Source organism: Parus major, chromosome 5, assembly GCF_001522545.3.
Source record: "Parus major isolate Abel chromosome 5, Parus_major1.1, whole genome shotgun sequence".
NCBI classification, from domain to species: domain Eukaryota; kingdom Metazoa; phylum Chordata; class Aves; order Passeriformes; family Paridae; genus Parus; species Parus major.
In genome coordinates this window covers 21,791,212-21,818,943 of record NC_031774.1, presented here as the reverse complement: position 1 = coordinate 21,818,943, position 27,732 = coordinate 21,791,212, and the positions used below count along the sequence as shown (strand labels likewise).

General features: G+C 44.1%; 1 protein-coding gene across 4 annotated transcripts in view; it reads right to left on the bottom strand.

The window, feature by feature from the left end:
- Positions 1 to 7,174, bottom strand: part of TSPAN18 (tetraspanin 18) — a 120,156-nt gene extending 112,982 nt beyond the window's left edge. The window contains exon 1 of one of the 4 annotated variants that reach the window (XM_015631116.2): positions 7,133 to 7,174. The gene's annotated coding sequence lies outside the window, so the exon portion shown is untranslated. Of the gene's footprint in view, positions 1 to 5,492; positions 5,590 to 6,584; positions 6,683 to 7,132 lie in introns of those variants that run through there. The other 3 variants (XM_015631114.3, XM_015631119.3, XM_015631115.3) reach the window with 3 other exon arrangements.
- Positions 7,175 to 27,732: the final 20,558 nt, after the last annotated feature.

The following is a 27,732-nucleotide window of genomic DNA, read 5'->3' as shown; positions in this document are numbered from 1 at the left end:
TATATTGTCAATTCTCAGGCTGCCAAAGCAAAGAGATCTTTTGGTGCTTCCAGCATTGTGTCTCAAGCACTTCCAGAATTATCTCTCGGTTTTTCCTGTATCTTATTCTGAAAAACAGCTTGGTGTAACTCTAGAGGAACCCTGTTACATGCCACATTCCCATCAGAAGGGAAAGTTTTGTTGATTAACACAAAATAAGCGCCTCATCCTAAGCAGCTTTGAGAATCCCCTCTGACATTAACAGGAAAAAAGGGCAGTCAGCAGTTCAAAAATACATCATATCCAAAATTCACCCCTCTCAATAATATTCTGAGACATTCAATCCTTTATTTGCCATTATTTCTCATACATATCCATGTTGTACCCACCACAGTATCGCCATTAAGCTCCATCAATTTTTATCAGCAAGACTGACATTAAAACATTCTGGTTTCAAATAAGTGCATAAATAAGCACATCAACAACAGTGACAGTGACTCCCATCCAAAAATCCACTGAATTTCCAGTCAGTGGGGATGCCATTATCATATTTATGCTGGCAACAGGTTTTAGGGACTTCATCTGAAAGGTGCCCACCAGTCCCAAAGACTTCCATGGGAAACAGGTTCTCAGCGGGCCTGAGAAAGCAGTCCAGTACAGGCACAAGCTCCCTCTGTACAAGAAGATCTGGTTTATTTTCACTCCACAAGAAAATGAGATGTGCCATCAAGCAAGCCAAGAACAAACTCTATCATTGCTTTCCCAGCATAGAGTGTTCCAGTTCAGTGCCCTGTGAGGTCCATGTCTCAGGAACAGGCAAACTGCCAGTCAGTTCATTTAGACCATTTTTCCTGAAGAAGTGTAGACACCATAATTTAGTGCAATATTTATTACTCTAGAACGCTCTCTTCAGAGACTGTCTTACACTGAGCTTTCTGTAAGGAGTAAATATAGTAACTGTTTCCATAATAATGTTAAAAATACCCCAACAAATTAAATTCAACAGATGAAACAGGGCCATAAATACGTATGTCTAGCAACATGACCAAAATCACCCTTCTTCAAACTGGGCACTGGGCCATGAAAAGAAAGCTGCTAGCGTTACAATTTCAGTGCTGAGCCTCAGGAGCAGCACAGAACAGCAGAAACAGTCAGAACAGTAATCATGCACAATATACATAACCCTAACTGCAGCCAGGGCCTCTAAGCTCCTGAGCCCCTGCCAAGCTGTGCCACTGACCCACAGTCGACAAGTCACCATACAGTCCCAAACCCCATTCCACTCATCTGCCTTGTGGGCTTTCCTGACATCTGGGATGGCAAAAGATGTATTTAAAGCTGTTTACAATGCAAATGAGAAGTCTGAGAAAATATAAGAGCTGTTATTATCTCTGCTTTACTACCTGACTTTTCACATTAGCAGTTTGGTTTAGTTGCACTTCCTTGGAATCAACAACCACTGTAAGTTTTTTATTCCTGACAGTAACACCACAGCACCAGCAGTAAAGAGGGTACTGGTTATACTGCTTCCAGGAGACTAATCAGGGAAAATTCCAGATCACATTAGGCACTACAGATGACCCAACAAATTCCTTCTCTAACATGGCCATGTACCAACTAAAAATGGGGGCAAGAAAGGCAGGAATAGAGTTGAACTAAAATCAAAAGCTGAGCTACACTAAACAAACTCAGACCTGAACCCTAATTCACGTAATAATGAAGCCCTTTGATAACCAAGCAATATCAAGCACATGGATGAGATTCAGTTTCAGCACTATTTATTTCATCAAAAGCATCGTCTCTTTCTGCCTGAAGTGATAGACTGGACTAAAAAATCTGAACTGCATTTGAATTTAAAAATGGACTCTTCTACCGTGATTTTAAATTTATTTCTCAAGAAATATGAAACTTCCATTTTAGACCAGGTTTATTTAGTAAATACATAGCAAAGGTATGATCCTTATAGCAATCAATAAATCAATCAATCCCAAAGCACAAGGAGCCCCAGAGACTTAGCAGTCATTGGAATCCTTATTGGAAGGACTACATAGTCAGGAAGATTCCTGTGCAGGAACAAGATCCATACAAAAATCTGTGACAGTCAAAACCCCAGGGGACAATGGCAAGATACTGGTTATGGTTTTCTTTTAAATTAATTTGGTAGGGATAAATTTGCACTACATGACTACTCTCAATTGTCATGCAATATTTGCTGCATATTGCAGAAAAGCAGCATTCAGATTAGGCACTCAGTCATCCAGAGCTTCCTGTATCAAGACACCTGCAGAGACAATTCAAATCCAAAACAGCCCACACGTGTACAACTCACCAGGATGGTGAGACTCTCTGCCTCTAGCTCCGAGGAAGACCAATGAAGGACAGCCCATTGGTAAAGAACAGAAGGTGGCAGAAGTGCAGAAGCAAATCCCATTGTAAGAGCAAAACATCTTTATCATAGACTGTTTCTTTAATTTATATCTGTGCAAAAATAAATACAAACATGCTGACAAACTGGTTTAGCAGATGGTGTGGATAACAGAAAAAGATCAACACACTTCTTTCCTATAGCCACTTCTTTCAGCCTCAGAAAATTCATACTAAATTAGCCCATGACAGATCTTCACCAATGCAGAAATGATAAACAGCAAAGCAGCTGTTAAATGCTCCAAGACAAGAGGTTGGGTAGGGAGGACAATCGACAGTTTGTTTGGTGGGCACTGAATTCACCCTAATCCCCTGAGACTAGGGGATGGATTAACTCATTCACCACTTTGGAAGCTCCAAACTGAAAGAACTGTGAAAAGAAAATAAGAAATGTAGGTGTAGGGGAAGCAATGGACACAAGAGGAGTGCTGAACTGCACAGTCATGAGCTGAGGTAGGACCAAATGCAGCCTGGCTGCCGTATCAGTTACCAGTGAGGCAGCAGTGACCATCAAAAAGCTAAACTCTGGCCATCTGGAATATATCCTCACATGAAATACAATTAAAGTCCAATCATCTTCCCACTGCTGAGAAGTGGATAGTGTGAAGGGAAGGGACAACACAAAACAATAAAGTTTTAGAAGGAATAAGCAGCAGGAGAAAGAATGGAGTTGTCTGTTCTGTTTTCTTCCTTCATTTGCCACTTCCAATTAAAATTAATTATTATTTCCAGGGGGGAAAAAAAAAGAAGAGAACACATAAACATCTTAAAAGGGAATGAGCACTTTCAGATCTGAAAGAGCTCATTTCTATGCACCTTGAGGGACAAACACACAGGCTTTGTCCTCTCATGCAAATACACTGCTTGGTTTTGAGTCATTATTTTAAAGTGACAACCGAAGACCACTCCTTCCCAAAACAAATTACTTTACAACTCTCACTGTACCACCAGTGGGGGCTTTTTTTTCCCCCATAAAAACCAAGAAAAATGGATCCATTTTATTGAAAAGTCACTTTAAATTAAACAGATGAACAAATCATGCTGAAATTAGTCAAAAATTCATGAGAAAGTAAAAGCAGGGATTGTCTTGCCACAGTATTCCCAGAGAAGGACTGCTTCAGCAGCCTCACAGGGTTAGCAAGGAGTATAGATATCCATCTGTTTCAATTAAAACTCCCAAACAGACCTAGGACCTACTACCACCTCGTGCAATGACTCATCTTCAAGATGTCAAGAACTATGCACTACCCCAGGAAACTCTCTAAATACAACTTGGACCACCATCCACTTTTTCAGATACCTTAGGCCCCTTAGGCCTCAATTTTGTAGCTTCTGAACTATTCTTTCCAAGTCCTTCCTGTCCTCTAAGACCTACAGGCCCATAAATCCAGTAGCTTCTGTCCCCAGAGCAGTTGTGCCTGTTTTCCTGCAGCCTGGTGAGAACAGACAGGACTCAAGATAATTAAATAAAAACACAGGAACTTCATTATTTATTTTAAAGGAAAATGTGTTTTCTAGGAAGAAAGTCCTTTAGTTGGGCAAATCTGTAAGCTGTTTATCAGCTTAAACTCATTATCTGTCCATATGGTCTTAGCACTGTGGCTTAAAAAAAAATGGGCAGCACTAGCTGATGAAATGTCATCTGCCCTTTGCCAGAAACTACTATTTTTTTCACTGACGTCAAATTAGGATCCTTGCCACAAGTGAAGGGCTACCATAAGCATAGTCATAATATTTTAATTATGAAAGGATCTTACAGAAGGCAGCAAGGAAGGCAGGGGCAATGCAAGAAAACCCATTCACAAAAATACAAAGTCACTTCATTCACATTCTGCCTCTGCTCTAATTATTTTTGTTTGGGGAAGTGGGGTGGAAAGAGAGCAACCCAATGCAAAAAATAAAAAGAAAAAAAAAAAGAAAAAAAAAAAAGGAATGAGATGCTAAAGCCAATAAACACACATCAAAGCATGAGATGGCTCTGCTTCAACTGCCTACAGTATTCAACCTGGGATAGATTAAGGCAAGACAAGAGGTGCTAGGAGGGAAAACACTGCCCCTACAGCAGTGCAGACCATCTCCCTCCCTCACTCAGCTAACAGTGAGACCCCAGCCAGCTCTGCTGCAGTGAAAGAGGCAGGGGCACATGATAGGCCCAGCTTTGTAGAAACCCAAATTTGTCCCCCATCGTCTGCTGCTGTGATTTGAAGCCCTTCCCACTCCCCTGCTGAGTCTCAGCAGAGAAGCAGGAGCTGGGTTTATTGATTCTGTGAGTCACAATTAGCCGTGGGACACACGACCAAAGGTTCAGCACAGGACGCTAAACCTGACTGAGCTGTCAACTCGGTTATTCCAAGGAGAGAGAAACAAATTGAAGTCACAGTAACAGATGTTTCTCATGTTTTATGAACTGCAATATTATTACTAGTTACAGGCACACTTTCTGCCTTTAAAAGCAGACCTGCAACGCTGTACGCGTGAAATTATTTGAACTAACACACAGACAACTTGGCAAAGGACTTATAGATAGCATATCCGTGCTCTCACAATGATTCCTGTTTCCCTTTTGCCCAGCCCCACCCTGAGAAGTAGAATACATGTTAAAGCAGCCAAAAATGAGATCACGCCAGGATAGAGCATTTCGTTGCCTTCATCTGCGCTGAGAATGCAAGCACCCTAACCCCTCTCCTCTTCTGTGAGAAACACACTCGGCCTCTTCTCCGTTTCCACTGTGGGGAAATTAAGTTGCAGGGATCGTTCTGAGTTTTGAGGGAGCCTGGAAACTGAAGACTGCTGTTCTTCCCAGGATGTCTTATCCTTACACCTCAGGGGCAATAAAGGGATTTCCCCGTAATTTACAAAGGAAATCTGAAACACCCTGCGGACGCAAACCACCCCCGAGCCCATCCTGCGCCTCCGTAGCGAGGAGCGAGCCGAGGGGCGGCGGGCACTCGGTGAGAAAGCCCTCTCGTGGAAAACACCAGCATCAGCCAGCCGAGCCCTCCCCTCGGAGCAGCCCCGGCTCTGCGCAGGGCCCGGCTCCACCGCGGGCTGACAGCCGTCCCTCGCCCAAGCACTAACTCCCCGCTCACCTGAGCATCCCACCGCCTTAAACACACACCGCTCTACCGCCTGTGGCACAGGTCCGCCTCGCACAAAGGGTGGAAATTTTGTGCGGATTTTGCAACATCTCAGAGAAGTTAAAGCGCTTCCTTTTCTCCTCACCCCGCTCCACTTGAATTCGTGGCAACTGTATCACATGGTATTATAGCTGGAGCCAACAAAAGCTGTACCTCGGCCACAACAAATACAGAAATATTAACTGCCTTCCAAGGAGGCTCAAACATTCGAATCATTATAACGTACTATAAAAATACTTTGGTGAAAGCAGACGATAAAGAAGCGCATCTGTACATTATGTTACACGGTCGAATTTGAAAGATTCCCCCCCAAACTAGGAAAAAAAAAAATACAGAATGTACCTATGTCTCCAGATCACATCCCTATCATTTGCTCTCAGTTTCTATACTTTTGTGATGGAATAACTACTGCTCCTTACAAAAACCACTGAGTATCACAATAAGCATTTTACTGGTAGAATCCATCAAACACTGGCATACATCCTGTTGAATTAAGAAAACTCTTTTAACAATTCCAACTTTTTACCCACTAGCAAAAGTCCAAGGCGAGCCTATGGTCACAATTAGCATATATCCTGCCAGGCACACAACCATCTCCAGCACACTTCTGCCCAACCAGCTTTGGTAGCCACTGGCGATTCAGTGAATTATGCGCCTAAAGTCTATTAATTGTGTCCAAATTTGCTCTTATTATAGAAATACAAGCAGTAATCAGGCCGAGCTTACTAATTGCTGAGAGAAGTGCTAGAGAAAAAAAGGAAATTATGATTATCAAACATACTTCATCCAAGTACACCACACATGAAAACGCTATTTACTCACTCACTGTAACCTTTAAATACAAAAGTTACGATAAAACTTGAAATGCCCAGTTCGGCTTACAAAACCCCCATGTGGTCCCTCGCTAACATGCTGCTGCAGCTATAAATCTCTATTAAAGAGCGGGCACTGACCCAGGGTAGCGGGATGGAAGATCAGCAAAGTGTGAAAGAGAAAATTCCTCCCAGCCCGGGCTGAAGTAAGAAGCACGGGTAACTCTCCTACCTTCCTCACCCGAATTTCAGGGGTGGTGGCGCACCCCAACACGCGACAGCCGCAGTGCGGGGCGCTCCGGGCACAGCCTCGGGGCTCCCCGGCTCCTCCGCCTGTCTTGCTGTGAGAGCGATCCCGGAGGGAGGGGTGACGGGGCGGAGGCAACAGAATACAGAAATACCGAGGACAGGCTCTGAGGCTCCCGAAGACGCTCCCGGAGCCCGACCCCGGAGAGGTGTTACCAGCGGGGCGAGTTCAGCTGGCTCGGGCAGCCGGGGCGCCCTCCCCCAGCTCCCGTGCCGGCGCTACCGGCGGGCAGGCTGGCTTCTCAGCCCCACAAACTTGCACGCCCAGCAGCCCGGGGAGTCAGGGCGCTCCCGCACATCCTCCCCTGTCCTCTCCCGAGGGAACAGCGCGGCAGAGGGGTAGGCGAGCCGCCCCCCGTGGTGCCCCCTTCCGCACCCCCGGGCGTCCCGGGGCAGCGGCAGGGCGGCGGTGAGCCGAGCCGGAGCGGCACCGCCGGCCGGGGAAGGGCTGGGCGGAGGGAACCCTCCCGTTACCTGGCGGCTCCGGCGGCGGCTCCCGCGGCGGCGGCTCCCGGGCACGGACCGGGCGGACCGAGCGGCGGCGGCTCCCGGCGGCGCTGGGCTCCCACTGCCGTGCGCGCCCCGTGCCCGGCAGCCGCGGAGCGCCGGAGCCGCCAGCGCAGCCGGCTCCACCTCCCGGCCGTGCCCCCTCCTCCGCCCCCGCCCGGCCCGGCCCGGCCCGGCTCGGCCCCGGCCCCTCCGGCTGGGCGCGCCTCTGCCCCTGCTTCTCGGCTGCCTTCGCCTCCCCGGAAAACTTCCCGGCTGCAGGAGCCGCCAAGCCCAGCGCGGGGTGACTCGTCCCTCCCGTACCGTGCCTCGGCCGTTCGGGCTGCGGGAATGGCAGAACGGCAAGGGCGGCCCGGGGACAGCCTAAGCTGGGACCCGAGAGCAGCCCTGAGCCCGCAGCGGGCGGGTGCGAAGGAGAGCTGCCTCCTCCCCGTCTGCAGGGTGTCCCCGGTAACATCCAACGGGCTTCTGATGCACCGGGGGGATCCTCGGGACGCAAAAGGAGGAGACCAGGGAGGTGGGAGAGAGGTTGACCCGTACCTCAGTGGGAGCTGCTGAAATGCCTTCGAAGATCTGCCAGAGAAACTTCAAAGGATGACACTGCGGGACTGGGAAGCCCTTCCAAAATGCATGCCAAACCGCAGGAAGAGCCCATGTTTGCGACATGGGAAAAGCCTAAGGAAATAAGGCTTGTGCCGTTGTGCTGTGTGTGCGTACCAGTAACTTCTGAGCCGGTTAAAAAATTTCAATAGCATTTGACAGCTACAAATTCCACAAAAATAGATAACCGTGTAGAAGAGCTCATCTTTTTACTGCTCTTGCACATAGAGCGGCTATGGTATTTCCAGTCCAACAGCATCTGACAAGGGAATCCACAAGGGGGGTCATTTCAATTATCCCTTAGGAAAACTGCTCATCACTGTTCCTAACACTTTCAAAGTCCTTACCGGCTCGGAGCAAAAGAAACTGAGAGAGTAAAAAGAGTGCAGAAGTAATGCTGTTACTCTCACTAACAATCAACAGCTCAGGATTAGTAAATCGGGCTTTAGTAAATTGGACATTACGTCCTCATGTAACAGAGAGAACAATCCTACAAGGGCCAGATCGTGCAAGTGATACAAAGATGTGTCCTGGTGCTGATAAGGAGTCCTGCTTATTTCATGACGTTTTGCAAGATGGGGGATGCAGATTGGGACCCTCGAAGCTTAGTAGAAGAACAAGAGACAACAGGAATGTCTAACAGTGCAATGCAAAGGAAAAATAGATGTGCCAGCATTTCTGCATAATCTCTGCTAATGCCTCATATATCTGGTAATGAACAGTTACAAGGCTCCCCAGGTGCAGATATTTGTTGGCGTTGGTTTTCTTTTATTTCCTAATGTGAAATAAAAATAGGGAGATACACATAGAATTTAACAGTTATGGTCCCAAATCTATTTCTGTGTAATAGCAAAACTAGATTACACAACCAGACTGTATTTGAAGCGTATGTTTTGTTATAGTCTGTTGCTTAAGACAGGCAATCATTTCAGGGTCTGATATTTCCTTGTAATATTTGGGCCCATGTTTTTCCATTTCTGTTTTGCTATTCATTTATTTGTGTCACACAGCATGATCCTAGTTCTGCTTGGTCTTTGTGGCAGAGTAGGGGATTTCCATTTCTTTATTAGACACAGTTTGACACGAGGTAATAGCCTTGTTCCTTATTTGATTCCTTTGCAAAGGACTCAGAGTGCTATTTTCCAGGAGGCTGGCTTGTCACACCCCTTAGGCAGCAGATCATAGCTCTTTCAGGCAAAGATTACATTTTTGCTCTACAGACTTGCCAAACTGGGTCCATTGGTCCTCCTCCTTCACCTTCTATAACAATCTCACACGTGCACCCCTGCACTGTCCAGGAGTGTTGCAGGACCCCACATGCCAAGCAATTTTGCTGTACCAGTGAATAAACCATGAAAGTGTGTGTGTGTATCTGTCTGGCTGCCCAACCCTACCCTTGTCTTAGAGCCCAATGCACAGATCTCACATGGAGGGTTTCCAGTAAACTGACTGGGCTTAGTCCTGATGGAAACACCACCATTTTAAACAGCCCCAGATTCTACAGACAAGATCCTCTCCTTGTCAGGGACACTCTTGGCATTTTTTCCAACAACTGCCACCCCTTTCCCCTCCAGTGACATCATTATTCTGATATTTTGTAAAAAAAAATGCAGGGTGATGTATCCAAAGACTTGTATGTGTTTTCTGTTTTCCATCCCGATTCTCTGAAACTGTTTTGTAAATGAACAAAAGTCAACTATATGTGACCCCAGCTTTCAAATCTTCCACATGCTAGCATAGACACAATAGTGCTCTTACATGCTCAACTGTGCAATTTAAGGGGCCACTATTGAAAATTAGCTTCCCGAGTTCATAGTGCTTTCACCGTCATGAAGGAATTGCTTTGTGAATCCCAGCCAGCACTGAACTGAGTTTTGCATTTAAAGCTGGGGCTTACTTCCTTTGTTATGTGTAAAGAATATAGTACATCCTCTGAGAACTTAAAGCATAACAATCTTGAATAAAGCAAATTTTATGATAGATCAACATGTGAGGGGGATGTCTTACTTGTTTTCTGATAAATAGGTTATTGAATTGAAATCAGAACAAGAAAAGTTCCATGGTTTAGCTTAGAACACTAAAGCTGTTCTCCCATTTCAGAAGAGCCCAGAGCTGCAGCCCTCCCACTGTCTGAAGGACCTGTCCCTTGAATATTACTTCATAGATATCACAATCCAAATAGCCTCTCTGATACACTTCTGAGGCTTGAGTTTTCAGAAGCAGAAACTGCAATACTGGGAAACCATGAACAAATCATGGCAGGTTCCTCCTAGGTGTAACTGTGTGGATTTTGAGATAAATTTAACTCCACAGAACTTACCCATTATTTATGAACGCTTTCTTGTCTGTGCTTCCCATCTTAGTTCTCAACTTCACAGGTTCCCTGTTCCTTCCTTCCCTGGCCTCCCCAGCTTTCCTCCCACTTCCTTTGCCTCCAGACTGCTCTCTTTCTTTTCTGATTATTCTCTCTCTCAGTATTTCTACTAATACCTTTCTCAATTTGCTGTGAAGGCAGATAAAGCAGGAGTACAAGCCCAATCCAGCTTGGCTGTTTTTCCTGGAGCTGGACTGACACACAGCCCAGCTCATTGCCTAGACAGATGGGCAGAAGGAAACTCTCTGGCATCTGCATGCTGGAACCTGAATACCAGTCTATTTCCAGATAACCATAGCACATTCCAGGAGCAATCTGTGCTCAGTAGAAATCACACAGTGTTATTAACTCTGCCACGAAGCTGAATGGCACTTCTGAGAGCACAAAACAAACAAGGTCTCAGCCACAAAGAGCTTAGGATGACAAACTGACTGTCTGAACCCCATCACCTGCTCCCAGATAAAGACAGAGAAGTAAGAGATCTTGTTTTTCCGAAATGTCAAGCACTTATAGTGCTGACTGAAGTTACACTGATCAGTATGTTCTCTCATCTGCTATCAGACTGCTTTTCCAGGGCCCCTCCATCAGGCTTGGGAAAACAGCATGAGGGGACAGTTGATGTACTGGTAGCGAGAGGTTTGTTCAAGCTTCATTATTAAAATCATAATTAAAACCTTGCCAGTGTATTTTTTTTCAACCCAGTTTTGCTTTCCCAGGCTCAGCTGGGAAAACTGAAGCTAAATTGTTTATGAGTTGGTTTCTTTGTCAATATCAGCATTTCCCAATCATTTTCATCCAAGCAACAGCTAAAATTTTGGAGGAAAAAAATAATATCACAGGCCCTCCCTTTGCCATTTTTTGTTTCTGTTTTTGTTTCTTAAATCAAGAACTAAGCTGCATTTTGAATATTCATTTACAGATTTATTTTTCCCAGCTTTGTTTTCATATTCACTTGATCACATGGTAACATACATGCATGTTTTTCTGAAGTGAAAAATCATGTTTTGTCATTATTTCACATATCACTTCCTCATGTCTTTTTGACCTACAGACCACAAGATTGGAAGCAGGCTTCCAGGGCAAGAGACATGCTTTTCTCAAGATTATCCAACCTATGAAGAACACTTCATGCTCACTGAGATACTCGAATAGGTAGACATAATTTTCCTAAAAGCTTTCATGCTCACCTCCCTCTTTCCTGTCTTTGAAGTTGTAAGATTACACAAAGGAACTGGCAGTAGTGCCTAAACCCAAAACTGTAGCAGCAATGACTGAACAAACCCTTGGACTCTGCCCAGAAAAATCTCAATCAAGAGAATTCTTTGTAATAATTTTAATATGTAGCATTGAAGGGATACCTAAAAGGCAAAATGAACATATTTAAGATGACAGCCATTTCCACAGCTAGCAGCAGGTAAAGCTGTATATTAGTGGGAAAAAAAAAAAGAACACAACCCTAGAAAATATCCTGTCCTCTGTTTACTTTTTTTTTTCCCCCAGAAGTTTACTAAAAGGGAGATTAAACCAAAACATCAAAATTTACAACTATGTATATTTTGAGAAAATTCTCAGTATTCATATTTCCTCTGAAATGTGCAGCTGAGATTTTCCTGTACTCCTTGAAACCCTTATGGAAATTAGCTTTCACTAAGAAAGAAAAAGTAAAATGGAGATCCCCATTGTACCAGGAACCTCGCAGTTCCTTACATGTTTAAATATGACAAAAGACACAAACACAGAGAAACAGTTATCCCCATTTACAAACACGAAATTGAAGCAGGAAGAATGACTGCTGAAGAAGTATTAGAGGTCTGTGTCATCTCCAGGACATGAGCTAGGAGATCCTGGATCACAGACAAACCCCTTACTCATCCAAATATCTATCCTCAAATGTTCTGACCCTTCTTGGCATTTGCATCTCTCTTATAACACAAAGGGAGGAGGCTCAAATGCATTTTTAAAACTCTGGACGACACTGAATTATTGAAGCTATTTTTATTCTCATAAGATTTTACAAAGCACCTTTCTCCTTTAAAAAAAGAAAAGAAGAAAAAAAAGGAAAACTAACAAACATAGCTTCAGGGTTTGTTGTTCCTTGAGACGTTCCAATTAAAAAACACCTTATTGGACAGTTAAAGTTCTTCACAATTTCTCTGTCAAAAATGTGGTATGTAGTTCACAGGTATCTACAGAAAACATCAGTAACTGCCGGGGGGAGATGGAGGTGTTGAAAACTTCACTTCTGACAACAGTTAGATGGTCACTCTGCAAATTGTTTCAACACAGCCAGTTGTGTTGCCATAACGTGTTAAACATCTGCTAAAAACATATGGAATCCTCCTTGGGGGGTGTAAGTTAGATGCCATTCATCAAACAATTTCACTGCTTCCCTTCTCCCCAAATGACTCCCTCCAGAGAGCCAAGTGAAGGAAAGGATTCCAGTGTCTATATGCAGAAAAGGTTCCCTAGCCAGAAACGTGGTGATAGCTCCTCTTGGAACTGGGAGAAGGTCCTATCCAAGTAAATTCTGCTGAAGCACATGGTGTTTAAGGAGAAAAATAAAACAGCACATCATCAGAACTCCAAATCAGGCATCTCCCTCCTTAGGTGGAAGGAGGTAGCATGGGGTTCTGCAGCAAAAATAATCCCCATTCAGCAGAACTCAGTTTACATGGGCACCACCAGGTTAGAAATGCTGCACCCAGGTGGGAGACTGCTGAAATAATGACCTTGGGCATAGAAGGATCTAATGTTTTTCCTGGTATCACACAAAATAGAATGTTATTAAGTCCAGAAAATTGAACTGTCTGGTGCCTAAACACTGGCATGAACATTCATGGCTGTGTAAAATTTTTCAGGAAGGCTGTAAAATGTAATGAGAGCATCAATGACTTAGAGTGGTGACAGTCAATTTTCAAGGTGTGAAGATTGCCGGACATCACACATGATCCCAGGATTTTTTCATTATCAAATTCAGTGTCTTAAGTGGGACGTAGCTTTTTGCAGATCTGAACTGGTCTCTGGTGACAAATGGAGATGGCATATCCTTACAAGTCCACAAAGCAATGGTTGGATGGTGATGCAACCTCATTGGGATAGCTGTCGAAAACTACACAGCTTTTTTGTTTCCTGAGGCTCCTGTTGTTTTTCTCAGATATGATACTCTCTACAGTAAAAGATAGTACTTTGCAGACCTCTTTTCACTTGTCGTTCACACCCCTTCCAAACACACACACAGTGAGGGCAGGAGCAAAACTGCACAAGTTTTTCTTCTTTTTTCCTCAGTCTCAGGAGTCCCTTTGTGCCTTTGTGTGTAAGGCAGCCCTGCTCATCTGTCAACAAACAGGAACTGGTAAGTGAGCAGAGCAGCGTGCTGGGTATGGGAGCTGTGAAATTCCTGAGTGCTGTATGGTGGGATTGGGGCTGACTTGATACTAGGGCAAGATTAGTTATTTTTAAAAATGTAGTCATAAAATTAATGGTCCTTGCGAACCCTTCACCAGGCACTAATTAATCAGCCTTCCATTTCCACAAGTGAGAGCAAATGAATGTCAGGAATATGCAGTGATTTTGCCTAGTGGGCAGTAGGATTAGTTTTATTAGAATTTAGGGCTCCTAACCTGTGATCGAAACATGATTGCACTTCTCTCAGTTACTTAAAATGTGTGTTTTCTTTATCTGACGATAAAAATCCTTTCATTGGCTGTACCCTCATTAGTCAGAACAATTGCTATACAAATTACGTTATTTTGCAGCATAAAAATTATGGATTTTTGTAGACCACCATGGAACACAGGTTGGAACTATGAGAGTCACTTATCTGAGTGATTCCTGCTATGAATGTTTTAAACAACACTGTGAGTTATTAGCTGCTGCTTCCTATCAGGAAGAGATAAACTGTGGATTTATTTAATGTTGGAGCTGATTTCACCCCTGGTTTTACTGGACTGGTGTCAATGAAACAATGCCAAGGATACATTCTCTTAGCTAAGTAGCCCATAGCCACCTATTGCATTTAACTTCTTGTACACACATCACAAAAGCTTACAAAGCAAGAAGAAAGAACCATCTTCTTGATTCCTGAATCCTGAGCTACCCTCAGTGAAGGACCCAGAACCCAGATTCTGTTTGAAAGACCCCCAAGACTAGTCCTGTAGACTTACAGCCCACCAAAAGGTTGAATCCAACAAGCCCCTGAAACCTGAGAATTGTGGAAAGCCTGGCAAAGGCTCTAAGGCTTCCTGCACTTCCCTCTTGTTGTAACCAGCTCCTCTGTGCAACCTTTCATGCCATGTTTGGCACTTTCTCATCCCCCTGGCTGTGATACCAAATTGCAGACGTGGCTGTGAAAGTTAAAGACTTTAAGAAGAAATTGTCGACTGGATTTTCCTGAAATCCTGTACAGAAGAGTCAAGACTAGGAAATTTAGAGGGAAACAAGGAGTTTGCCCAATCCACTTCTGTGGCGCTTCTTTTAAGATGATTTCAGTTGCTCTAGAAGAGGTGTAGAGGGGAAGAGGTGGTACAAGCCCTCGAGTTAGCTCCTTCTGTGCAGTATACAACCCAGTCTGTACATTCCTATCTTCCTCCTTTTCAGTACATCTCACTCTCCTGCTCTCATCTCCACTTCTCTCTGCTCATTTTCTCTCACTATCTCCAGCCTGTTGTGCTCTCTGAAGCACTTTACTTCTTTGCTTTCCCCTGTGTATCCCTATGATGATCAGTCCCTCCCTCCCTCACTATCAGGTCTCTATGTTGCCTTCCAGGAGATCTCATTTTGGTTCTGCAGATAAGGACACAAAGCAGAGAGTGAGTAGAGGAACAGGGGTCACAGAAAGTCAGAAGAGGTTTTTCTCTTTAAACTTAAAAATGGGGGCAAATCCCTCTGTTGCAAGCAAAAATAATGACATGTTAGAAAGGATGAGAATGGAAACTCTGCCTTTCTTGGAAACAGCAACTGAAAATGAAGCAATAGTTTTGGGAAGCCCAGGGTATTGGTAGAGCAGCTGGTCTCCTTCCAACTGGGATTTGCTGTGTTCCAGGGCTATAATCAAGCAAATAGAGAAATTGCCAACCAAGGCTTTATTCAATGTGCCAGGTAGCAGCCATCCCTTCACATGAGCTAGAAATGTCTTCACTAATGTGCAGCATGTGCACAAGTCGCTAAAGAGCCTTTACCCTTCATCAGTCACACAAGTGCAGTTGTGTGTGCAGCAGGAAGAGCAGAGGCAAGGGGATGGCAAGCTATTAAGAATGAAGCCTAATGGCCCCTTGAGAGCCCTGGGAGGGGGGAAATAAAATAAAATTTAAAAAACCCTTCACCTGAATTTTAATCATTCCCAAGGGAAGACATGAGATTTAATACAAAACATTACACAGCTGCTTTGCTACACGAGATTAACTTCATGTAACAGGATGAATAAAAAATATTCCCACTCCAACTTTCTGAAACATTCTGCCCTGAGGCAGTGAGAGAAATGGCACAGAATGCAGAATGAGGCAGGGGGATGAGCTAGAGATGCTTTTAAGCTCTGTGCAAGTCACCCATCCAAAGCTGGGCTCTGACACAAATCTCCTTCAACGTCTCAAATTAATAATTCATCCTTAGTTGGGCGATCATTACAAGATCTCTTTCTGTAGACAGACAGTCAGAGAGAACAAATGTAAGAGTTAATGCTGGCTGGCAATACTGTGAACCTCTGAGAGCAACAGGCTATGACAGCACTGCTTAAGTTCTCCTAGTGCTGTGCTGAGCGCCTGGGCATCTGCTAAAGACTGTAAATGTGCACGGATGAGGACTGACCCACTTCTGCAATTGAAAGTTGGAAAGCCTCCCAGATGCACACATGATGTTTTGGCAACACAGAGAGAGAGAAGTTCAAGGAAACTAGGAAAAGAGTTCAGAAGAGGAGTGTGAACAAAAATACACAAACAGAAAAACATCTCGTTCTAAACTCTTTGTTATCAGTCATCCAAGATCAGTTGCTGTCAAGGTCAGTAGAGATTTTTGTGGTAGAAATGAGGCAACTTCCCTCAGCCACCAAGATAAGGTGTAGGTTCACATCACAGCCTGTCAAAGTCAGCAGGGACTTGGTCACAAATTGATTTACAAGAACATCGGCTGGAGATATAACCTTTTTACTTTCCCAGCTGTAGAGTAAATGCATGTCCCTTGACAAGTAACTTTTCTTGGTAGCTCCATCAACCATTTATGGAGCAAGAGTAGTATTTGCTTAGTGCTTAGCATGACAGGCAGTGTGCATTTCATAAAATACCACCTTCCATAATCAACAATTTGGAAAACTATTTACTATTCTTGCTAAAAATTATCAGAAGCAACCAAGTGATCATTATGCACATTTTGTACTTGTCCTTTGGAGATAGCAGTCCCATTAAATCCTGGAAGTCAAGGAGCTTCTAGCACTGTCTAGGCTTTGGAAAATAAATCCAGATCTCAACAACTGCTGTGAGTCAGATGTGATTTTCTTCTTTTATGCCAGAAGAGAATTCATAACTTGAGCATGATGCCAGTCAAGGAAATATGAAAACAGAGAGTTGCCCAGGACAGCAGTGTGCTGAGGGACATCATGGTGCCTGCTTAGTCTCCGTGGGAACTCGGCAAAGGCAGGCTGGTTGTGGCTGTGGCTGCTCAGACAGAAGTCAGGGTTATTCAGAACAGATGCAGCTGTCACCTACCTGATCTCTCTCAGGTGTCTGGCAGCAGTGGTTGTAGCAACCCCAGTTCCCTTGTGCTCACCTCTTCAGCCTGCAATTATGATTGCAGTCCTTCCTGCTACTCTTCTCTTGCCTGTGGAAACAGCAGACTCACACCAGTCCCTCATCTTGGGGGCTAAAAAACTCAACTTTCTGTATGCTGTGGAGAAGCCTGGAGTCACCCCCAGGCACTGGTGATGCTCTGCAGCTGGAGGTGTTCTGAGTGAGATGTAAATCAAGATACATGGTCGTAAAGCGGCAAGTGACAAGACTTAGAGGGAAAAAAAGGTGTTATCTTTAGTAACCAGGCCAAATGCCAGCTCCAGCTAAGATAACAGACATTCTACTGACTTCCTGCAATTTTCCTTCAGTGAAATATTATCCTCTTTACTTCCTGCCAGAGTGTCATTTAACACTGCTTTGCCAGTCTACTGTGATTTGCTCAAAGAAAGCTGCATTTCAGTGAGGACTAAACTCCACTACACTAGAGTTGTGCCCAAACTGTGTGATTCGAAATGAGATTTATATATATGTTCAAGAGGCTACATGGATTCGGTAGTTCAGTTTAATTTTGGTCAATTAACTTAGCAATAATCTTTTATTACAGGAAAAAAGGCAACAAACCAGTTACGTACACGGATGACATGAGAATTCTTGTTTGTATCTGGAGAGCACACGTCACTAAAATAAATTTCTCAGAACAATAGCGAGACCCTCTTCCTGCAGCACCCTGAGCTCACATTCCAGCAACCACTAATCCTATCACCTGGAAATGACTGCTGCTCCTAGAGACAGCACTGAAGTGCCCTCCGAACTGGAGGTACCAGCCCAGTTCTGCTGCCTTGTTTGGACTTGATGACCTTAAAAGTCTTTTCCATCTTAAACAATTCTGTGATTCTGTGATAGATACTGGGCTATTACATGCAGCTACATTTGCTGCACATATTGAAGTGTTCAGCACCAGGTGGGATGGGGCTTTGAGCAACCTGGTCTGGTGGGTGGTGGTGGCAACCCCATGGCAGTGGGGTTGGAATGAGATGATCTTTAATATCCCTTCCAACCCAAACCATTCTATGATTCTGTAAGAGTGCAGTTTTGCCTCAACAATGACTTGCAGACACCATTAGGTGATACAAATGTTTTCTGATAACATATTACTTGAACTCAAGATAAAACTACAGCAAAGCAATTTATTGCTACCTGTATATTTGTACTGGACTATGTCAGTGTACCTGAGGAAGATGTAACAGCTCCCAAAGTAGGCAGGAGGAAATGTTGCTTTTCTGTTCACAATGGGTTTCCTCATCAATCAGGCATGTTCATTAAAGCTTGCTTCCTTTAGGAGGATGACAATAAAGGGCAGTTGTGGAGGAGGAAAAGGAATACAGACTTATTGCATGCCATTTTCCAGGATTTGTCCTGAAGATTAATTTAATCCACCACCACTTTAATGAGGCTGAGTCCTCAGGAATGGGTGACCAACACCTTCACATTCTAGTGTGATAGTACAATAACAAGACATCCTCTCAACACGTGTGAGGCCATGCCTTTCACAGGAGCATTAGGTACTGAGCACAAATCACAGGCCAAGTAGGAAAGGCACAGCTATTCACCACAAATCAGGTGGTGTCAGAGCCTCAGGATCCATAAGGTCAGAACTGCTATAGCTAATAGGCAATTTCTCCATCAAGTGTCACGCTGTTCACATGTTCCTGCTTTGCCCTTTCCTCCTGGGGTGTTGATGGTGCTGGTGATGAAGGTGGGACTACAGCCAGCTGTTCTCTGACATGAGGTGTGCCAGGCAGTGGGATACTGCCCTCAGCTCCAGAAGCTGTCAAAACCATCATGGATTTATATTCCGTGGAAGTAATTAGGGACTCCCCGTTGCTTCTCCACTCGCCTCCCATTTGTAGGGCAATCACATCAGACAAGAGCTGTGCTCAGTGAACACTGCCAGCCTCCCCTGAAGCCAGTGGGGACTATTAAGAGAGGTTACTGGGGCAGATGGAATATTCCCCACTAGAATGCACACGCAGAGCTATAGATTTTGCCTTTGAACATAGCCTGTGGCAATTTCCAGCAGATAAATGAAAGATGCTATTGCCATTTGTTTGGGTTTTTTAAATAACGATTTGCATCACTTGTTGCTTTTAGTCATAGTAATCACATCTCCAGTCTGTGGTAGAGACACAAAATAATTTTTTCTTCCCTATTTGCCTGATTTTTTTCTATTCACTTCTTCACTCTCTTCACAACTAGTGCAGGCATACAGGGCCTTTGTGCTAAGGGAGTCTGGAAAGGGAGCTGCTGCTGCTCACCAGACTCCTTTTGTTAAGATTTGCAAGAGGAAGGGACTGGCCCTGAAACACTTAAGGAGCTTTTTTCAGCCAGCTTCGGTCCTTTCCTCCTTTCCTAGTGGCTCAGAGGCACAACCTGAGCTCATTTTATCCTCCTGCATCAGGAAAAGGCCTTTATAATGCAGCGAGTTTCTGAGGCCTTGGGCTTCCCACTGTTACATGAGGCTCACCAGGGGATGACACCCATGAGTTTTACCAGGATGAAAAGCCAAGCTTGTGCAGTTTCCTGTCTAACAGCAGATCCCTCCATCAGAGTCCTTGCCCTCCCCCTCGGGTGAACTGCCATTGACCCAGTGAATTCAATTAGTATGGTTCTTCCTTTATCAAACAAACCCCACATGGCCCAAACCAAACATGGTGCATTTGAAAACAAATGGATTGAAACGGCCCTAATCTAGTCAGACACTGTCCTCTGCATATGTTCCCTCCATTTCAGCCTACCCACAAACACAATCAGGCCATCATCAGGATCCCATCTGGTCTGCAAGGGGAGCCTGACACCCTGCAGAACAGAGAGCATCTCTGATTTGGGCCAGTATCAAACAGACCTCCACAGTGCTTTTTGGACCAGTTTTCTCACTGTCTCCACTGCTGAGCCCTAAAGGAAAGGGGAAGAATGCCTCAGATTAAGTCCTAGGAAGAAAGCTTGTGAGCTTAACTTGATTCATTCCATTTTTAACCTTGACTCATTCCATTTTTGCCATGCACAGTGGTGATACAGTATACTGCCATATGCAGTCTGGACAAACCCCACTGCCTAAAGCACTTGTGTAAATCACTAGAGCAGAAGGCACTGCACCTTGACTGGAAGGCTCTGAATCACTTCAGCCACTCCATATGTGAAGATTTTTCCTTTATACCATAGGGAAGTTGTCAGTGCTCCCATTTCTGGGGCCCACTGATCAGCTACATCTGCCCTAGAATGCACACCAGCAAAAAGAAATCCCACATCAAAGTGGGATTCCCCACCTGACTTGTCCAGAAGAAGAATCCAGCTATGATGAGGAGAAGGGAGCTTTCTTTGCTGGCAAATTGGCACAGACACAGATGCTGCTCATATTATTGCCATCATAAACAGCACAGACTTGTTTAGGAACCCTCCTCTAACACAGTGCACCAAGCATTGAGTTGTCAGAAATTCCTGAGCACCCCTGACACCTGTTCAAGCACATCTCTCATGCCCTACCTTCTCTGAGCCAGAAGACACCAGGCAGGATCTCTGCTAGCTCACAGGACACAGAGGGAGGCTGGGGGCTGTTCCTTCCCAGCAGAGATGCCCTTTCTCTTTGGAACACAGACGGAGAGCAGCTTGAGTCAGGCAGCACATCTTAGGCAGACTCCCTTGGGTGGTTCCCAGGAAAAGCCTGGTAGAAGAGGATCAGAGACAGGGTGTGAGAGGGCTCAAACAGCACTGCCATCAGATCTGGAGGAATGGTGACTTGCCTGAAGAGAGCTCTTGTGTACTACACTGAGGACATGTTCCAGAGAAGTGCTGTAGGACCATTTACACACACAGGCATTAAAAATCAGGGCTGTGCAACTGGGTATCCATCAGGGCTGCAAAGACACTAAGGAAAAAAAAAAATCAGTATTTCTTAGCAGAGCCCATCCCAAAAGACTTCCTCCATGTGGTCTTTCAGACAGCAGGACACTCGAGCCATCTCCTGTGGCAATGCCCAGGGTGGGCAGTCTCTCCTGACCCACTGGGCAGACCTTCTCATTTAGCCTTATCCCTCTAAGAGCAGGAAGGAGGCAAGCCAGGGGCAACTATTAATTCCAGGAAGAGTCAAAGGCAGTGAACACATTCCCTTTACACAGCCTTTATACATCTCTTTTCAGTGTATAACACATGCCTTAGGTAAGTTTAACAAAACTGTGAAAAGAGAAATCTTGTGAAACTAGACCAGAAATCTTAGCAGAATATACTTGAAGAAACTGCTGAAAAACATAAATTAGAAGTTACCACGTTTTCTATTCCAGGCTGCCTAAAAGGCATAACATACATATCCCTGTGTGGTAGATGTGAATTGTCCCACTGGAACCAGTAGCCAGCACTCCAAACTTCTGAGATGAGCCATTCTTTTGAACCATTTCCTGTGCCCCAAAAACCCTTGACAGGTTTTCTATATTCTCTAAAATACATGTTCACTTTTTTCTTTTTGTTTTTTTACTGTCAGACTTCCCAAAGATGAAAAAGAGCAAAAACCGAAGAGGAATTTCTGTTGCACTACCCAATCCCATCGTAAGTAAGGAACAACTGGAAATGATTGCAGAGCTAGATGCTTCCCCAGGGCTCCCTAGGAGCACTTATGGGCAGAATTCCACCCACTCCTGCTTCTTTTTCCCTGCAAACACAACATTCCCTACAGAGCACTCTCACAACAGTGCAGCTGCCTCACTGGGAACAAACTAAAATATATCTGAGGAGACCTCTGGAAAGGCCTTTAAGGGAGCTGGAAAAAGCAGAACTATCAGTAGTACAAGTGCCCAGCACAACAGAATTCTCTTGAAAAATATATTGATCTAGCTCTTCTGATTCTGAGATTTGAAAAAGTCACAAGAATACTTGAAGTTGCTCATTTGCATTTTGTTTCCCAGAAAGCAGTTCCAACTCATGTATTTCCCACAGGCACCAACATCAAAGCTGTGGAAACAAGCTATCTTTGCATGAAAGTTTTCTTTTTAATTAAACATTATAAACTAAGGCCAGAAATTCCTTCTTCTTTCACAGCTGGAGAAAGCATAAAGGCGTAGTGAGGCTAGAGAAACAGAATCCATCAGTCACTGTACGGAGGGAGATCGCTCGGCCATGGATGCTGACAATTTCCTCCTAACTGCTTGGCTCATTCGTGCAACATATGGCGAGGTATGGAAAGTGCACCTATAGCCCAAAGGTCACTGTGCCACCTGCAGACCCCAGACAACATGCAGCCTTGCACAAATACACATGGAAGTAATTAGGCAGGCAAGGGAGCTGGGATTTGAAGCGGAACCCCCTCAAGTCTGCTGCATTAATCCTTCCAGCTGAGCTGGAGAAGAAGTCTGAATTCCCAGGGGTCTGATTGCTGCAGCTTGTAGCTCAGGGTGGAAAAAAAAGTAGTTTACTGTTTCCTTGCCGCAAACATACCATTATGTTTTTGGGGTTTGGATGGAGAGAAGAGCATAAGGGAGTTCTGAAGGGGCCAGGTTCGCTTCCCTCATTATCTGCACAGTCACAGCTTGGCAGGCTGCTTTCTTAGTGTTGCTCTTCCATGAGCTTTCAATTTAGAAACTACATTTGGATTTTATGAATTTTCACTTGAAGATGACAAGTTGTTTGGGACTAGAGTGATAGATCCCGGTGAGTGGATATGGGGATGCAGAATGACAGGAAGTTTGGATTCAGTCTCCTCTTTATAATGTTGCATCCTCTGGAAGTGTTAAGCTGTGGATTGTGCCACCCTTCCCTGCAGTGCACTGATAAAAACAATGTCCTCTGACCCCAAGGATCTTATCTTATAGCTGCAGCACCAGCCAAGAGATAAGAGTGACAAGGATACGGCATGACAAGGAAATAATAGTGGTTACAGGGATGTGATAGGTTTGGACTGAAAACTGGTTAAAAGGAAGTGGGATTGAAGAAGGGTGAGAGGATAACTGTACCCACCAGGGATCCAAGGCTCAGATGTCAGTAAATCTTCAATCTTCTGCCTCAGTAAATCCAAACACGTGTTCATCCTACACATTTGCCAATAAGAAACTTGGGAAAAGTTTGCCAGTCATCATTCCCTTCATGATACTGGCATATTCCTCTTGTCTCCACCCTACTTTGATTCCCTGGATTTATCATCTCTTGCACACAGCTCCCTGTGCTTTTTCTCTCAGAGGTTCACTGCTCACGCCACTTCTCACACAAAATTATGACTCCACATAATGAAAATATCACCCAGCAAACAGTGAGGGTGGATGGAGAAAAAACCTCCACAAAAAACCTCATGATCAAGACTTCACTTCAGTCCCAGGACCAGCTTCTCAGTTCTGGAGTTGTCCTTTTACATGCAACTCTATGAGACAGGACTAAGAGGCAAAGTATGAGGCAAAAATGAGCAACAGGAAGAAGTCACTACATAACTCCAATCCCCTTTGTGCTGCCTGGGGAGAGTAAAGGAGTGAGCTGAAAGAGTGGAGTTGAGCCTGAGCAAGAACAGATGAAGGTGTTGCTTTAATGTTTGGTATTTTTTGTTTTCCACTATGCAAATTAATAAATAAATTTAAATTTAATAAGTTAATAAATTTAATTAGATAAGTTAATTTCCCAAAGTTATAGAATCATGCGACCATTTGGGCAGGACTGAACCTTAAGGAAGATCATCTGCTTCCAACCTCCACTCAGTTGGGCAGGGACACTGGAGGGTGCAGTCTCAGCAGGCTGCTGGCAAGTGGCACATCATCCTCATGTCACTTCATCAAGTTGTTCACATACACTTAGTGAGTGATAAACAAGCCACTGCATTCATCTTTGTGCCTCTTTTACTAAGTGAACATATATCATAAGTGCAGCCATCTACAATGTTTCTATTTCATCATTCCCCCAGAGATTTTCTATCTAATTTTAAACTCGCTGTTTACATTTTCTGGATTGTGTCAAATAAACAGACACCACTATATGGAAGCTAAGGATACAGGAAGAGGCAGGGATGGGGAGCACTGCTAAGCAAGTTGCTCTTCTCAACTATTCCTGGAACATAAATAGTGGGCCTGCAATTCCTAGTGCAATTGTCTCTGTTCTTGTGTAATTGTATGGGTAAATTCTCAAGCATCACACGGAGCTGTCTCTGCATTTTGAAAAAGCCAGTTGAAAGCATGGAGAGCAGTTCTGAGTGAGCAGCAGGAATGTTTCCATGCCACCTTTCTGCTGCTGCTTGGCCAAGGATTTCCAGTCACTTTTCATGATGCAGCCACTCTTCTATGGGATCAAGTTTATTTCCTTTTCATGGTGCTTATCAGAGAGGAAAAGGCTTGGTGCCTGCTGTTCCTGCTGAATCTTCCAACTCTGCATTTTCTACCCACCCCTCAATGGTAAAAAAAACCCAAACTCCATTTGACAAAATGTTCTGCCTCCTGGTGAGAGAAAAGAAAGCAAAATATGCTGAGACAGCATCAAAGTCAGAACTATGGGAGCTGCTAGGAGAAAATCAAGGTACAAGCTACCCAACAAATCCCCTTACAGAATAAGAATTGAGAAGCTGATCCTAAGTTTAATCTTGGACTACCATCTTCAGCTGCTTGTTGCTGGTTTTTTCTACATTTGAAAATGAAGAGAAAACTCTAAAACTGCTCTGGAAAGCTTTTACTTTGCATATAGTTGGCAGAGTCACACGTTGCACGAAGTAGAAAAAAAAATAATTGTGTGGGGACAATGGACCTAAACCTTTCTCTTGCTGATTCAAGCATCAGAGCACAGCACACTCAGTTCCATAACCCAGACTAAGCCTTTTGCTGAATGTCCCCAGACTGCCATTTCAGGGAATGTTTGCAGAAAGTTAATGCCACGTTAGCATCCTCATGTGGGAAATGGCAAATATCTAGGCGCTGGGAATATAGAAATGTATGTGTCCAGAGGCTGCCTTAACAGACTTCCATTTTCACTGAATGCAGTGCTTTCCAAAACCAAATGTAATTCACCACTGGAAAGCTAGATAACTGCAATTCAGTGCTGCTTAATTTCTGTGTGAGCTGCATGGATGTAGCTCAGTTCTGTCTTAACACAGAAGTCTGACATTTGAGGAATCAGTTTTCCCCAGAAAGCGATTTTCCATTCTACTCTGAAAGATGCCATCTCCCTGGTGAAAAGCAAAATTCTCTTGCTAAGGGTCAAGCACATGGTCCATGTAAGAGAATGGTGTTTTTCCTGCATTATCAGTCCAATACAACAAATATTAGATAATCATGGAATGGCAGAGTGGATGCACAGCTCTCAAAGAAAGATGCCTCATATTTGAGTCTCTGACTGCCATGGTTAAGATGTATATCTGACCATCTAGTTTAGGGATTTAAAGCACCTTACCAGGGTGATCTGAAGTCAAACCCTCTCTCATTCTTGTTTCACAGGCAGTTCAGTTTTTGTGGTGCCATCAGGAAATAAAACAAGGCGGTGCCTGTTTTCTCCACACACTTTCTCTACTTCACTCGAAGGGGAGAACGGCAGCTCTGAATCACTTCCCATCAGTGCAAAGAAAGAGCTGTAAGTGGTTAATCATACCCAGCCAGGCTGGTGCCTCAGTGACAGCAGACTGGCTGAGATGGGTCTGAACAAGCCACTCCACCTGCTCTTCAGTCCCTTCTTAGCCCTTGTGTGTTAGAATCATTATCCAAGTAGCTGGAGTCATTGCTGCAATGCTGATTTGTACTCCCAGGTCTGGCTATATGCCTGTTTCTTGCCCACTCTGGGGTGGTGAGGAACCAGATAAGCTGTCTGGTCTTTGTCAAGATGCCTGGTCCTACTTCTTACTAAACAGTAAAGGTTTTCACTGTTACAAAGCCCATCTTACAACAAATGTAATTTCAGCCTAGGCACAAAAAAAGAACATAGGATTCCTTCTGGAGGAGAAATACTTAAGGGGACTTTGTCCAGTGAACCATCACCAAGGATTATGTCTAACACAGAGAGAAAAACTTGGAAAGTATATTTTGACCCCATGAACTAAATTTTGTATGAACTCAATTCCTGTTTGGGTTGAGAAAAAGCTGAAATGCCTAGTTGTGACCTAAGGTGTGCTTTTAAATGCAGATTTTAGCCAAGGCTCTTTTTCCTGTCTCTGATAAATTGGTGTCTTAGCTCTTCCTTCTATGCCAGGGAAAGGAAGGTGTGGCACTCGTACAGTTTGCAAGCCTCTTATTTAGTGCTTGGAGAAACAATTGTAAGTAAATTAGTCACTACAGCTTAATGAGTGTCTATCAGCTGAACTGAAGTAAGCGTGCACACTCTGCTCACAGTGAATGCCTTTACTTAATACACAGATATAACAGCTAAGCTGATGAGTCTTTTTATTGCTGATAGAAATAAGAACCTGCCTTTAAACTCCTTTCTTCTGGTGACCACAGTTATATTTTCAGAATCAGAATCACAGAATATTTTCCTTCTGCTAAATAAATCTCTTTCAAAAGCAAATGTTCATGAAGAGGAATCCAGCCAAGCAAAGCAGCAGCCTGAGGCTTTGGAAACATCTAACCATTGAGCACACCACCACAGTGGCTGTTGCCATCTGCTGTACCAGGGAGCTGAGGGGTACAGCTATAACCTCTCCCAGGCTGTAGGTGTGCCTGGGCTGGCTTCCATGCCTGCAGGGTTCTGAGCAGCACTGTGCATGTGACAGGGTTGCTGTGTTCCCCAGAAGTCCTGGATACTGGCTGTTTGCCACCAGAAGGGTGCAAGGAGGCAGGGTGTGATGGGGGGTTGTCAGAGACAAGATCCCAGACTATTTAGGCCAAGCACTCGTCCGGGTTTTGCAGGTTCTTGAACATGTTCACCTAGAACGAGTTTGTAACTCTCAGTACAGCAAAGCAGTATTAGTAGGAACAAAAGGTGCAAAGTTTAGAAGAGAGTAGATAGCAGGAGGTAACACTGCATTCATAGTTTCTCAGCCCTTCTCACATCTGCTTAGATTCTACACTCTCAAGGAGCTTAAACCCTAAGTAGGATAATTATTTGAAAATATTACAGCAAAAGATGAATCACTCAACTTTATTAAACTTTAATGACTCTTTTGATTGCTCTGACTGAGATGACAGAACTAATTCCACTGTATTTACAAGACTGCTTTAAAATCATATCAATAATTTCAATGTTTCAATGCTGATTTTCTCCTTGTTCAACACTTGGCCAGCAACCCAGAGCCTTTGTGTTTGCAGGCTGGCTTATGGAAAATGAGATGGCATAATGCCACAGTCCAGGGAAGCATCATCACCCAGATGAGAATGATTTATTCAAGAAATGAAAGTCAGCACTGCTAGTTAGTAGATCAGCAGCTGGAGAAGGAGCCCTTTACAGCCCTCTCCCACATAAAACATTTTGGAAACACTGTGGAGTTTAGTGCACGGGCATTTTCTTTGCACAGAGGAGAAAATCCCACTCAATTTTGCCAGATGGCTTTAAACATTCTGCTACTGGACCAGTAGTGGCAACTTCATCACCTTGAAGGGATTTACAAATGGGATAAGAAGAGATGCTTATCTCTGAGTCTCACTACAGTTATGCTCAGCCCAGTTCTCTGTTGTGACGAACTGAGATTGCCCGTGCTGCGTGTCACACTCTCCTCTGGCAACAGTGGAAGCTCTTGTCATGGAGTATTACATTACACAAGATCAAACCTCATGGGCTACTTCGAGTGGTTACTGACTCTTTTTTGTTCCATTTCAAACCTTGAGTTACTGAGGTCAAATACAGTGACCCTAGCCTTCATTTGGCATCAAAGGGAGGGATACAGCCTTTATGCACTGTGGGAACTGCAGCTTCAAAGGACATAGCATCAATACATACAGGAA